The 14,962-nt window shown below is 34.0% G+C and overlaps 1 protein-coding gene across 1 annotated transcript in view; it reads left to right on the top strand.

Annotated features, from left to right (window-relative positions):
• Nucleotides 1–4,028: 4,028 nt before the first annotated feature.
• LOC115926197 overlaps nucleotides 4,029–14,962 on the top strand; it is a 32,898-nt gene continuing 21,964 nt past the window's right edge. The window contains exon 1 of the mRNA XM_030990820.1: nucleotides 4,029–4,532. The gene's annotated coding sequence lies outside the window, so the exon portion shown is untranslated. The remainder of the gene's footprint in view (nucleotides 4,533–14,962) is intronic.

The raw sequence follows: 14,962 nt of genomic DNA, 5'->3' as shown, positions 1-14,962 counted from the left end.
TAAGAGATGAAGAACAATATCAGAAGTAACATTCGACGAAGGCGTCTGAGGAATTTTTGACAATTATCAAACGGTATCTTGCATGTTCTTGATGAAATAATGTCTGTTTCAATATAGAATCAGCAAGATGAAGGCGCATATATGAGTCGTGATAGTATGAACATTGTGAAAGTCTTTGTCACACATCGTTACCCAAAAATTCACGTTTATTACAAAAAAGGAAAACAAACTAACCAACCAAGGCAAGGCTTTTTTAAAAGGTACGATGTCCCATTTGCAGGCCAAAAAACGAAAGGGTTAAATTCCAACGGCATTTGTAAGATAGTACCAATTAAGAACTTCCCTCAAGACGAAAGGGCTTGAAAATGTCTCTAAGTGGAAAAATAACGACCATTAGTTGTCGAATCTACTTTAGTGATTGCAATCACTAAAGATTCCATCATTTTAATTTCGGCCATTACAAGAATTGGGTTGTTGATGAATGTTCATGCACAGCATATTTTAAGAATGTTATTCCCAAAGAAAGAACAAAAAGTCAGTCAGTCGCTCAATAGTGTTTGACAGTGAAGGCCAGAAAGTAAACGGGTTTCCTTGCATAATTTGAATATTAGGACGCCGCTAACGTTTAAATAGATAGGATAGGACATACTTGACATGTTCATAATTCCTGCAAAGTTCTACAGAATTTGATGTTGGCTGCAAATGGGACATAGTACCTTAAAGTGTTTCAGGGAGCGGGCATAGTCAATTCTTTCACCTCCCATCCTTCCTTTGACGTACATTGTAGTCGTAATAATTGGGTGTTTTTTTAATTATTTTCCGTAATCACAGGACGAGAAACAAACCTTAAATTGGTCAATGAAACTTTGTTGAGTATTGTATTTGTATTGTATTGTATTCATTTATTCACGGTAAAATCTTGCAACAGTCAAAACAGACTGCTTTTCAGCGTATCCGTGCACATTTTTTAAAAACGAGTAAAATTTATTAAACACATTAACATTGGTAAACAAATATGAAACAAATATAGAATATCAACAAACAAAATATTTGAAGAAAAAAAATGAAAATACCTAAAAAGCATCTAGTAAAGAGAGGATGGCCAAGTTTAAAATTCATAAACTGGAAGGCCGCATCGAAGTCCCATTCTTTTAAGCATACTGTTGCAAATTATCAGATTCATAGAAGTTTTTTCTTTACTTAAAGGCATCGTTTAGCAATGTTAAATCTGAGATGCATAGCCCTACGTGTTATCAGTGTCTGTGATATGGTGTAATATTGAAGCCCTAAAACAATTTGGCTTCAAAATGATCATGAAGTGCCTCAAAAAAGTAAAAATCTCTGAGTGACCTGTTTTACCATACTTATTCCCCACAATAGACTGTAGTGATATAAAAACCGTTAGGAAAACGCAAAATTTGATTTCGATTTCCAATCATAAATATCTTGATAATCAGACAGGCGATCAGCTTGTAAAATTCATGTGGTTCCTTACTGACCTAAAGGTTTATAATTATGATTGCAGCATGAGCTAAATCCAGGATTTTGTTTCAGAATTTGAGGCAATGTTACCGAGTCCCTTTAAGGCGTCTCTAGACACCTCAGCATATTAATTGTGTACGAGGAAGAATTGCAGACAATTTGAAGTTCTTAGCAAACAAGGAATGAATCTATAAAGAATAGAGATTTATGAGAGGAAGATGTTCAATAGATATTAGGATTATCAAAAAGCAACTTAATTATTTATGATAATAATTGAGGAATGACGTTTGGGAATGAAACTATATCACTATAGCTTCCCCAAAAATCCGCTTGGAAGGAGGGGATAAACCAACCAAGCAACGCGCACACGCACGCACACACACACGCGCGTACGCACCCACACACCCTCTCACATGGAATTCAGGGGAGTGTTTCACAAATACTAAGATTGACTTTAAGTTGGACATACTATGGCAGGCCGTTCATGCCACCGTTTTCTCTTACCATTTACTGACATTGATCTCTCAAAGGACGTACAAATCATGGTCACATATCTGCAGAATTTACATTTGTTGATAGTTCATTATTGAAGGATTATCTATTGAAGATACTATCTAAAGATCATATTTGAGAGATCAATGGCGAGAGCAACCAGCGGCATGAATGGCCTCCCATATTTAAGTCCAACTTAGAGTCGATCTTATTCTTTTGTGAAACACCCCCCTGAAGTAGAATTTTTTTTTAGTTTGGCAGTTGAAAACAAAATTATACTTGCAAATGGTATGCCCTAAAAACTTTCAGTAGAACTCCTTTACCAGCTTTTCCCTTCATATTTAAGATCTTTTCTTTTTTCCCAAATATAACATCATTCTGTTTGACTTTAAACTTTCTCCATGTCTGTAGAAGTATTAATCCTTAAAAGCAAAGGGTTGTTTGCTTCTTTATATTCAATCATAAGTACAAGCTGATACATATCTTATCAACTTTTCATATTGATTGCAATTCCGTTATACTTTAGCCTCTTGTAATCACTGTAATTTAGGCCGAAACAGATTATGTAAAACTGCAAAATCATAATTAACCTTTCTTTAAAATGCATTTTCGTTTTTGCTGTAGTTTTATACATTACACCTTGAGGTTGAAATTGTTAATGTCCAGGGAGCACGATTTGATCTCATGAATTTTGCTCTCATAAATTTTGGAAAGCGTTATAAAACCAAATGCATAGACACCATGTAGCCAATCTAAAAAAGTAGATGCCAACTGCGTTTTTATTATGAATTAATAGCTGAAATTCGTATTAGAAACCTTGATAGCGAGAAAATATATGAATCTTTAAGTACCAAATTACGTCTACTTTAGATGTGTTCTTAGTGATGAGTGATCAGAAAATCCATGCAAATTTAGAATGACGTGAATAAATTTTATAACACTTAACTTACCAGTTGAAGAAAGGGAACTGAACTTAAACAAAGGGAATTATTAAGCACCACATATGCAATTAGATATATCTATACATACAGGATACATGACAGTTATGATAAAAGTTACAATTTGTATAATCAATTTTAAATCCACTCACTATTAATCAGTATTCAATTTAAAATGATGCGAATAAATAGTATTACACTTAACTTACCAATTAAAGAAAGAGAACTGGACTGAAACAAAGAAAAATATAAAGCACCACATATGCAATTATATATATATATATATATATATATATATATATACATACATATACATACTGGATTCATGACATTTTCGACTATGGAAGTATGAACAAAATATGATAAAAATTACAAGTAACAATTTGTATAATCAATTTTAAATCCACTCAGTATTAATCAGTAGCAAATTTAAAATGATGCGAATAAATAGTGTAACACTGAACTTAACAGTTGAAGAAAGAGAACTTAACTGAAACAAAGAGAATTTTTAAGCACCACATATGCAATTATACATATTTGTACATACAGGATACATGACAGTTTCAACAATGGAAGTTTGAACAAAATATGATAAAAGTTACAATTTGTATAATCAATTTTAAATCCACCCAGTAGTAATCAGGATTAAATTTAGAACGATGCGAATAAATAGTATACACTTAACTTAACAGTTGAAGAAAGAGACTGAACTGAAACAAAGAGATATTGTAAGCACCACATATGCAATTATACATATTTGTATATCTGGATACATGACATTTTCAACTATGGAGTTATGAACAAAATATGATAACAATATATACAAGATACAATTTTTATAATCAATTTTAAATCCACTCAGTATTAATCAACATTAAATCTACAATTAAATCTATGAAATGCAGAAAAGAACATTTAGTGATAAAGTTTGATCCGTTTCCGCTCGCTAATACTATGCATAAAACTGACTTCTTTACGACATGTCTCCGTTCGCGGCTATTAGAGGCGTGACTTCATTAGAATGCGGTCACGTGATCTCATTGGCTAATATCATATCATATAGTGAAGCAATGGCAAACTGTCATATAAGAAAGAACATTGGATGACGGTGATTCAACTTGTTTGCCATCCACCAAACTTACGTCACAAAGGCCTTGTGTGTGATCGTGATATTAGCCTATGCTCCGCCCCAGTATACCGAGCAGTCGTAAATATCCCTTGGGACGTATCATTGGAGGAATTTACACTACTGCATGAATTCTTTTTCCCTTCAATTCATTCATGACAGCTGACTCGGTTTCGCGCTCTTTCTCTCACTCATTTCTTTTCCCGCCTGACTGGAATTCTCTCGCTGTTCCGTGTCCCGCCTCATACAATAATTTACTCGCTGTTTATAGAAATATAAAGGGAGCCAAGTCAATGCAATTGCCAAGCAAGTGTAGACTTTCTCAAAACTAATCGTGCTTTTAAACACCGTTCCAATAGCGTGAAAGTTGATAATACTTTGTATCCTAGAATTACTTATCAAGAGAAAACGAGCCTCATTCGGATAACGAGCCTCATTCGGATAACAGCCTCGTTTTCGGCCCACCTCAACGAAACCATCATTATAGTCTATAGGTGAGTAATTAATTGTCCATTCCTTGTTGCACATTTATTTAATTAATAATGATTTTTTTTTTAAGAGTGCACGGAGCAGGTGCGTATAACGGATTTCTTTTATTCATAATACGCCAATGAATGTGCTGTGCCCTTTTCAGTATTTTAAACATTTAAGTTTATATTGAAATATTTAATTACTTATTCGAGGTCTTGATTTGAAGTACTCTTAAATGTTGTCTCTATTGTTATGTTTCCAGGAAGCCTTTTCCTTTAGTTACTTGAGAATTTCGGAGGTTGTTGATGATGTCCAGATGTGACTGAGACACCGAAGCTTTGTTCTTCCTTTCAATAGCTTTACAATACAGTATATCCTCATGAAAAGTTCGGTAAATTGACAAATCTATTTTACAAATAATAAATTTGTTTACCAAAGGATGCCTCACCAACATTAATGCTGTTCTTCCTAAGAGCCCGGCAATTGTTATCATTACCCAGTGATTACGAGATACCCATTTACGCCTGGGTGGGCAGTGGTAACTGTTGATTAATTTTATGCCAAAAGGTTTAAAAGTCGAACTGAGATTCACACAATTTTTGTTTTATCTTTCATATATTTACCGCCATTGTCATCCCAAGAACCCTCTTCTTTATTTTGAAAGTTATCGTAAGATTTTAATTAATGCTATTCTTACATACACTATTGAATGAAAATACAAGTATTACGTGGAAAGTAATCCTTTTTTATTTTGAAAGTTATCGTAAGATTTTCATATATGCTACTCGTACATACACTATTGAATGAAAATACAAGTTTTACGTGAAAAGGTATTGTTTGATTAAGCAGACTTAAGACGATTCAGCTTCGTCAAGGAGAGTATTCCCTATCTGTAAGTGAACATTGAGGTGCATGACCCAGAAAGTTTAACGTATTCGTGTCGAATTTGAAATGCCATCAAACTTTGATTAGTCTTTGAAAACACATAATCCTACTTCATATAAACTCTGTATTTTACGTCATCTAAAAGTCTACTAAAACACAATATACAAATAGTATAAAACTGAAGTAAACGATAATTGATTCATTTCATTTATTTATTGTAACGTATTTATACAGCATACAAACATGATCACCACAGCTGTTTTCCACCTGATTAAGGACATAACTGTACAACATATAGTAAAGAATAAAAACACTTCAAATCGAACAAACAACTACAGAAATTCAGAAATAAACAATAAACATTAAGAGAATACCCAAAATTTAGTTCACTGACTTTTTTCAAGGTGATTATATCGTTGTCAGTTGTAAAAAGGTTGTTTTCATATTTTGAATGAATAATGTTAATGCCAAACAAGATAGTAAGAAATATTCCAAGTTGGCAAAATATTTTTACCATTTGTTGAATGAGGTTTGGAATTAACATTATTAATTCAAATAAATGACAAAATGGTAAGTAAAAAATAATAATAATATATAATATCGATTGTCACTCGGTTAAGGCTTCTTTCGTTTGTTTCAATAACATAATTTAGCTTTTTGCATGCATATTCATAACTATAAAATATTTTCCACTATCCATACGAACAAAATTCAGCTTTTTAAACTGAATTGAGGTATATCGTAATATATATGATAAACGAGAAAATAAAAGTACTGAATTATAATAGCATATGATAACTGTGTTAATGCTTATACAAAACTCTCATATCAATTTCTTAAATAACCTTTCTCATTATCCGTGTAACTTATTTCAATTAAGAATAGATAAGAATAGATTTAAGACTATATTCCGTGGGTTAAACATTAAAGTATTTACTCCGCTTGGTCATTATAACTGCATGCAAGGATATCCCAGGTGTAAGGTACTTGTCAATTGTTATCTTTATCTGTTCATCACTTAACTCTAATAACACAAATAAGATATTATTTTGCATTACAAATGATCTTAAAATATGATTTTATTTGCAGATAGTTTAAAGATTTTTTCCTTACAAACTTTAAGCTATGAAATCACGTTTATTTATTGTCACGTCGTGGTGAATAGTTGAGATTGAACCTTTTCTTTTCCGAATTAAACAAATATCTATATCATGTGTTTGCAAATTATTATGAATTTCTACTTATACAATTCCATCCTCAATTTTAAATATATAAGCTATACGTATTCTCTTTTTTTAACCATTTGTATTCACCTAATAAACATAAGGGAATTTTTTACATATTTCTTGGGCATTGTATTCTTAAGTAAATATAATTTTCGTTTGGTTTTAAATGCAATACATGAGTGTATAATGTATTGTGAAGTGATATTGAGAAATTGGTGTGAGCATGCGTAATCCAGCCTTTGGCTGCAAATTATTGCCCAATAAACCTATTCTTGAATTGACATCAAAATGAAATAAAAATGGCTTACATCACCTCCAGCGAAGTATGCATTAATTCTACATCAATTCTACAAAAAAATAAGAATTTGCATCGAGCTATTTGATTTCGATTGTTTATTTTAGAGCATCTTGAAAAAAATATTTTGTATGTCCTCAAATTTAAAAGCGATTAAAGGTCGGAAAGTTTACGTCGCTAAATGGAATAATTTGAATGTTTCTTTTGGTTCAGCGTTGGTCGTCATATTTCATCGTGGAATCTTTGGATTATTTACAAGATTCAAGATCAAGATCCATTTATGGTGTGTTGAGAGAGAGAAATTATTAGAACTGTTTTAAATATAAAGGATAAGGGTAAACGCCACGCTAACTCTCATCAAACGGTATTTCAAAAGACGATTGTACATTTTGGGTTATATCACGAATGCAATCAAATCTATTTACAAAGTGAACTAGAATCGAATACAGTCATTGTCAAGGAAGGAATGCATACTATTAAAGGTACATTACGTTCTTTTGAGCATGATTTTTTTCATAAACATTCATTCAACCTATACTAGTGGGTCATCGGCGATTCCCGGTCATGCGAGTGTATATTTCACATAATCAAACACTTTTCTCCCATGTGGCGGGAAATCATCGCCGATTTTCCGGCCCGATTCTGTGAGATGGTGCTTCACCTAGATATCGCTAAGGAAATATAATCCATTTGTTGAGCTTGTTGCAAAATGATAATTGCTATATTTACTGGCAAGAGAGTAGGACTGAGTAGTTCAAATGCGTAATCATAACTTATAAGACGTTACGAGGATTTCTTTCATGGTTGCTTTAAAATAAAATGAAACCGAATTTCAAGTGCATATCGTGGAATGATTATGTAGAAATTATCCTGGATGAATTTTCTTTTAAGGGTATGAGAACATGAAGAGGCTTTTTATAGCCTGGTAAACGATGGGCTTCTTTTAAAATGGATAAAGCAGCCACTGCATTCGCACATTTTGTGCCTAAATCACAAAGGCCTTTTCATGTTTTTGTATTGCTTTGACAAAAAAATGATTTTAGATTTATTAGCCGCATTAAAGTAAAACGTGCACATCCACAAAGAAATCCTTCAAAAATCTGATCACGTTTCGTTGAATAATTTGACCTCCTTGTTGTGATTGCAGACAGCGTAATGTTTTCCAATTAATCTCTTCAAGACAATAACGAACTTTTTATGTGTTCACTTTATGAGAAATGGAAGAGGTACATGAAATGATGCAAACGTGATTATTTGAAAGCTATATCGAAAACAGGGACTATTTGTATATTATGTGACGCAGCTAATGGTTTTTAAACTCGGCTTGGGAGGTTACAGAAATATGAAATTCATTTTCGGGGCTAACATTGCTTTTTTTTTTTTTTTTTGCTGTTTTTGTTTTTTTCGTTAATTTATCTATTTGTATGTTCCGTGCAAAATTAACAAATATATTGTGCAAAAAATTAACGTATGTTTAAGCAATATGGAATTAACTCATCTTAGATCATAGTAATCAATGACCTAATAGAAAGATGTTCTGTAAATCATTAAAACCGGAAATGTGTAAAGTAAACCTACTTATAAGCTAGGTTTATTGTGTTGCAGGTTCACTGAATTAAACTCTTGAATTAATATACAAGAGAAGAAAAAAAAGGAAAACAAAAATACTAGACCGAGAGAGAAAGAGAAATGAAACAAGATGCAACACATTACTGCTAAAAGATGGAGTTTGAGAAATAAAGGGGAGGGGAGAACAAAATGTAAATAGATACACTGTATGTAGGTGGATAGAAATGGATAGAGAGAGAGAGAGAGAGAGAGAGAAAGAAGAAGCGAGAGTGGGTATCTCTTTGAAAACTCTGGGAAAGGAATTCCAAAAGGGAATTTACTTGTTGATGTTTTTTGCCAGACTGTCAGAGATTTTCCAGACTTTGCAGCAATACTAAGCTTGGATCAGCGGAAATGCGGAATGCTCTTATAGTATCCTCACGATTAAAAATCTTCATTTCGAAACAGACCCAACCTAACCTTTCTGGAATTCTGTGTTGTACAATGTCTTTGTGTAAGTGCGTTTATGTGCATGCATGTGTGAGCGTTCGTGTGGGTGTGCGTATATTTTATTCAAGTGCGCAAGTAATTACCCGTAAATGTCCTTGTCTAATGTCTAATTGTATTCATTAATTTTACTTGGTCGAGCAGAAATGATGGGTAAGTTGGTTCTCATCTGAAGAAAAATGAAAACTAATTGCTACAAGTGTTTTTGTCGATGAAGCAGAACAAGATTCATGTTCAGCCCTTTCATTCAATGAAACTCATTTTGACGTCAATTACGCGGTTGCCCATGAAGTTGGAATAATTTCTTTTACCTCTTTTTCATGAAATGATTGTGAAAATATGGTAATTCTCAATAGATAGAGTGTATATCTTTTCAGAATCTTACACTTTTTTCCCGGGGGGGGGGGAGGGGAGGGATTTGGGGTTTATGAACATTTATATTGTATACATTCATAAAGAACAAGTAGCCAATGAATACGTCCAGCAATCATTTTGACATTTTGAAAGATTACGTGTATGGACCTTTTAGGAAATTAAATGAATATTGTCGTATATGATACCTCTTTTCCTTTTTCTTTGTTGTTACTACTTTTTTCCTCCTTCCTTTTAAATCCTCTCAAATTTAGATTTCGAAAATTATTAGGGACATATTTAAATCGCGGTATCGAGTCGTTCCTGTCGGTGGATTTAGGGAAAGCATATTTAGGTTAATCTTTAACCCAGTATTACACCCACGCACATAACATTATTATTATTAAAATAAATCTTGATAGATTTGAGGGGATTTAACAGGTATAAGGAAAAGTAGTGAAACGTATATTTGTGTCTTATTAAAATGTAGGAATTCAAAGTCAGTACTTATTAAAAAGCATGTGATCACCAACAGTTTTAATGCTGTTATTTGAAAAAATATTTCTTTCATTTGTTATAACCATATCGCTCCGTTTAGTCTCATTTCACAACGCCCCCTATCGTCAGAGTCAGCAGCCTACCATGTTAGCCTATGGACGTTTTTTTTTTTTAAATCGTTAAAAAAAAAAAAAAAAAAAAATCATTTTTTGTTTAAACGAAAAGCAGTTCCACCCCGACGTACGTTATCACTAGCTCTTTCACGGAGCCCTCATGTCTCATTGACTTTCGAAAGTTCAACCACCGTAATTTTTCAAAATAGGTTGCAAGCTCGCCGTTGCCTATAATACACATGTGAAACAAGTCGAACTTTGGACTCAGTCTGCCAAGCGATTGTAAGATTATAGGTCAAGCACACGAAGGATAAGAGGCATGAATTATCAATCATCACTTCTGCTATGTTCATTATGTCCATTTCATCCAACCCCCACCGTAATTTTTCCAATAAGTAAAAACAAACATTTAACCGAGGTAAGCAAAAACATGAATATTCATGACACACCATGGACTATTCGGTTATTAACAGAGGGGTGCAATCGGTCATCACGTCAAACCCCCCTAATTGCCACCAAGTATTACATATCATTATATAGTTTGGTATGTTTCTTTTACTCACTCATGAATTATTAAATATCAATGATGGTTTAAAGATATGTAAAAGAAATTTTAGTTGATATTTATTAACAAAGTAATTTATATTTAGCAAAGCAATCTCACATACAAAATTACCATCAAGTGTCGTCTGCTACGCCGATTGTCGCCTGCTTCGTTTAAGGCATATTTTTATCGTTTGGACTGTAAGGTATACCAGGGAGATTTGTACTTTCATGCGGTACAACGTATAGCAGTAAAACGTTGTATATGCGGATCCTTTTAATGATTACGTAATGGAAGTGGCGAGACGCCATGATTCCGTATGGTTTGAATAACTTAGGCAGGTGAAAGTTATTGTATTGAGAAGGAAAGGAATGTTCACACCCGACGGCGCGGTGGCCTGTACTTCTAGCGAAGAAGAAGAAGAATGTATGATTCGCGCCATTGCGCGCGAACACATCACACCCAATGGCATACACCCCGTACCCTGCAACACAGTGGAACATTCTAAGAATTGAAAATTTATCTACGAAATAGACCTCTTGAATCATCTGAGACGTAACTTACCCTATTCTGATGACTTCAATGAATTTCAAGATAACAATGGCTGCGTTTCCATCCAAAAATCAAACTAGTATGCAATTAGAAATTTCACAAAATATATTTGCCGCCGCATTCAATATGCCGTCATTGACAGCTGATTGGCTAGTTTGGTAGTGACGTCGAACGAGCTATGTTTGTGCTGCAGTGATCCAGCGAGCGAAAATGAGACAATCGGAGCAATATGAAAATTGTAGTAATTTAATCTGCTCACTAATTCGATTGCTAAAGACTGAAATACACGAAAATATAAGGCCACATGGACCTAAAACCTTTGTTGTTTTATTAGAAACTGTTTTTTACGATAACAGTAATTTATGGAACTAATGGTTCGTTTGATCAAGTTAAGATTAATCTCTTTCTTTTTTGCAATCTCATCAATGCATTATCTTACCTCGTTCGATAATAATACCATGATCGAGATGTAAAATATTCCTACAACTCATTTGTTTTTATTCTGTTTAAATTATTTTAACCATTAAATGAACTGGTAAATTGATGAACAGATAGATAAACATATGAATAAATAAAGCCCATCTGTACTAGTGTACAGGAGAGATTAGACCACCCTACAAGATCAAATGACAGGTGGTTATCTTATCAAATCAACTCTCAATTAAAATAAGAAAAAGAGGATCATAGGGGACTAATGGTCACCGATTAGACATTGTTTGCTATATAAAGGTGCAGTGGGGCTTTAATAGAAAAAATAGAAAGTTTTAATTAATAAATAATTAAATAACGAATAAGTGAAAAAATTACAAAAAACAAATAAATTAGTTAATACCAGGATAGATATATACATTGATATAATTTTTTGCAACGCCTTTGTGACAAATTTTTAACCGCAATTAACGAAATAAACATCACTCTGTCAAAAAAAAACTTCATAACCTTAAATCTACCAGGATTTCAAGGAGAATTTGTTGTTGTTGAAAAAGCACATCTCCTTTCTGTATCTTTCTTAAGACGCATCCGTCCACAGAATGAAGGAGGAGGAGCATGAGGAGGAGAAGGAGGAGGAGGAGGAGAAGGTTGATCCGTTTAGGATTTGACCCTTGAGGAATAATTGGGTCTTTAGTGAAATCGCCTCTAGCGGGTACTTCCGTGACGTCGTACACATCACCATTCATATACCCACGCCTTCCTTAGAAAGCCTTTGATACCCGACGAGTGCTCCTAAGAGAGATGAGTACGATCAAATGTTGGATGACATTGATAGTGTCATGAGATGCAAAGGGACGTGCCCAAGTTTTGCTATGATCCGAAGGTTCCGACCAATCAATACCCCCCCCCCCCATATATGTAAAGAGCATCGGTGTACAGAACGAGTTTAAAATTTTATAAGCCACTTGTTATCATTATAATGATGATGATACTGATGCTGATGAGGATGATTATGATGGATAATGAGAGAGAGAGAGAGAGAGAGAGAGAATGAGAGTAAGGGAGAAACTTTAACAAAATAATGTCTATGGCACAGCATATATTGAGGTTAAAGAATAAGACAAGTTGTTGATCTAACATTTTTTCAAAAATTAATACACGATATTTTCCCCCTGTAAATAGGCTAATATCCTTCTAAACCTTTTATCCATGGTTCATAAAATAACACTGTGCAAACATGTGACCGACGGCAAAAAGTCATCTCCGAGGGGGCTTGGTATTGAAGATAAATGCCTTACCATGTTTTGTTGTGTTTTTTGTTATTTTTTGTTATGTGTGATTTGTTTCTTCTTTTTTATTCGGATTTGTTAATTACGTTATTTTTTAAGTGACCGGGGCAAACAGGAAAGGTTGCATCCAGCAACCTAACCTAACACCGTTTTATGCTAGAAACACCACCTAATAGTGCGATGATGATGACGTCACAGGGAAAATATATTATATTTCTCACCTAGATTCGGTACTTTTGGCTAAACCTGAATATTTTGTTTCTTTGTAATCACTTGGACAGCCTAAATATATCTTCAGTGAGGATCCTCTCTGTCTTGTACAGAGCAGATCTAGTTTCTGACCATGTCTGCATGAGAGAATAATCTTGAAAGTTTAAATGTTAATAACGACTTGACATACAAAACCTCATCGGTCAAAAAAAGGCCTCCATGAAAACAACGAAATGGAAAGGTCATATCAGTTTCTTGTGACGCTAGACTTGGATCGCGTTGGGAGATGAGGGGTGTTCCATTTTAGAACGAAGTGCCATCCAGAATAACCTTCTAGGTACAAATTCCTCTCACGATAAAGTTGCTGAACAGTTCTCAACATCACCGACTTAGCCAAGGGGAGAGCCCGGCGTCGAATGCCCCCCCCCCCCCTCGAATTTCTGGTGCTCCCAGGTTCCTCTACAAATAAAAAATAATAATACAAATAAAATATGCACACAATAGCGGAAAACCATAATTGTATTCTTTAATACTAAACAGTGCATAAGTACTGTACTGCATCAAAATGTCAAATTTGAATATGTTAAAAAGCTTCATAAGCAAAAAATCCGGTGCCCATCCCACCGAAAAAAAATATTGGGTATGCCGCTGCTCAATATTCTTACCTAGTCTATTCAATGTTTGTGTCTCGTCAAGTATATTGCAAAGGATATCGTTGCACTCTCCATTTCTGTCTTTTTTTTTTACCCCTTTTTGCCATGCGATTGATGAACACGTGCCCCGATAGTTCGCGTCTGTCTACGCCCCTGTTTAAAGCCTGCACGGCCGTGGACAAACAAAATAACCTAGAAAAGCAATAATAATAGCTATACATTAGGGTTTGCGATTCGAAATAATGATAATCCTTGTGATTTGGATGCCCACGCTTTAAATTAGGAACAAAATATTACATTTCCATAAAGAAATCTTAATATCAAAGCCTCATACCGAAGTATGTCTTATAAGACATGTGTCAGGGTCTAGTGGAAACGTCACCGCATTGTGGATCACATGGTTCGCGGTTCGATACCCCCTGCGCCACTTATGCTAAAGACCAAGTTACAAATGATTTTTACACTTCAACGTTCTGGGGGTAACCTATGGAATTTCAATTAGTGTGAATCCTCCAATTTAAACATACTAACAGCGGTGTTTTTAAAATCTCTGAACAAATATTGACAGTATTCATAGCACCAATAGAGTGTAATCTTCGTTTCGATATGAAAAATATTAATGTATTAAACAAAAAAGTCAATACAATCTATTGCGTAAACGGTACGCAAGTTGATAACACAGTCATATGGATGGTATTAAAGTCACAACCATGAAATCTTTATTATTAATCAAGTCTCAATTAGTTTAATATTGTTCTTTAAAAGCGAGAAAAAAAAATCATCATACAGAATAATGAAAAAGTTCCTTTACTACTTGCCAGCTAATACTTCGTTTTAAAGAAAACTGGCATATTATTTTCTTCAGCTAATCAAAAACTGTAAACTGGCTAGAAGCTGTAATTACGACCGTACATTACTCGAATTTAATAATGATTGTTTTGCATTATTGCATCATCTTGTGAAATCAGTCTTGAGGGCCTAACATCAACGATAACGTTTCAACGATTCTCCACTGATTAATATAAAATAATCTCATTAAATGACTGCTAGATACAACTCATTTTACGAAGTATCGCAATCCTTTTTATTCGTATTACATTCCTCTCGGGATTAGACAATGCAATCGGTCTGCTTTTCTTTAAGGTGTGTTTGTTACGGATTCTATTTTTCTTCTTCTTATTAGTTGAATCCGAATTGGAAAGGTGAATGCCTTGGGATTTTTAAAGATTTGTAATACAGCTTTCTTTTATTGTGCTTTGATTGTCAAATACGAGTCGATACTAGGGTATACGCAAGTGTCGTCCACTTTTTTTCTTCTCTCTCCCTCTCTCACTCTCTCTCTCTCTCTCT

The sequence above is a fragment of the Strongylocentrotus purpuratus genome, unplaced genomic scaffold (genome assembly GCF_000002235.5).
Source record: "Strongylocentrotus purpuratus isolate Spur 01 unplaced genomic scaffold, Spur_5.0 spur5_scaffold_19, whole genome shotgun sequence".
NCBI lineage: Eukaryota > Metazoa > Echinodermata > Echinoidea > Camarodonta > Strongylocentrotidae > Strongylocentrotus > Strongylocentrotus purpuratus.
Note: the sequence above shows the minus strand (reverse complement) of the source record. Positions and strands in the feature narration are given on the sequence as shown.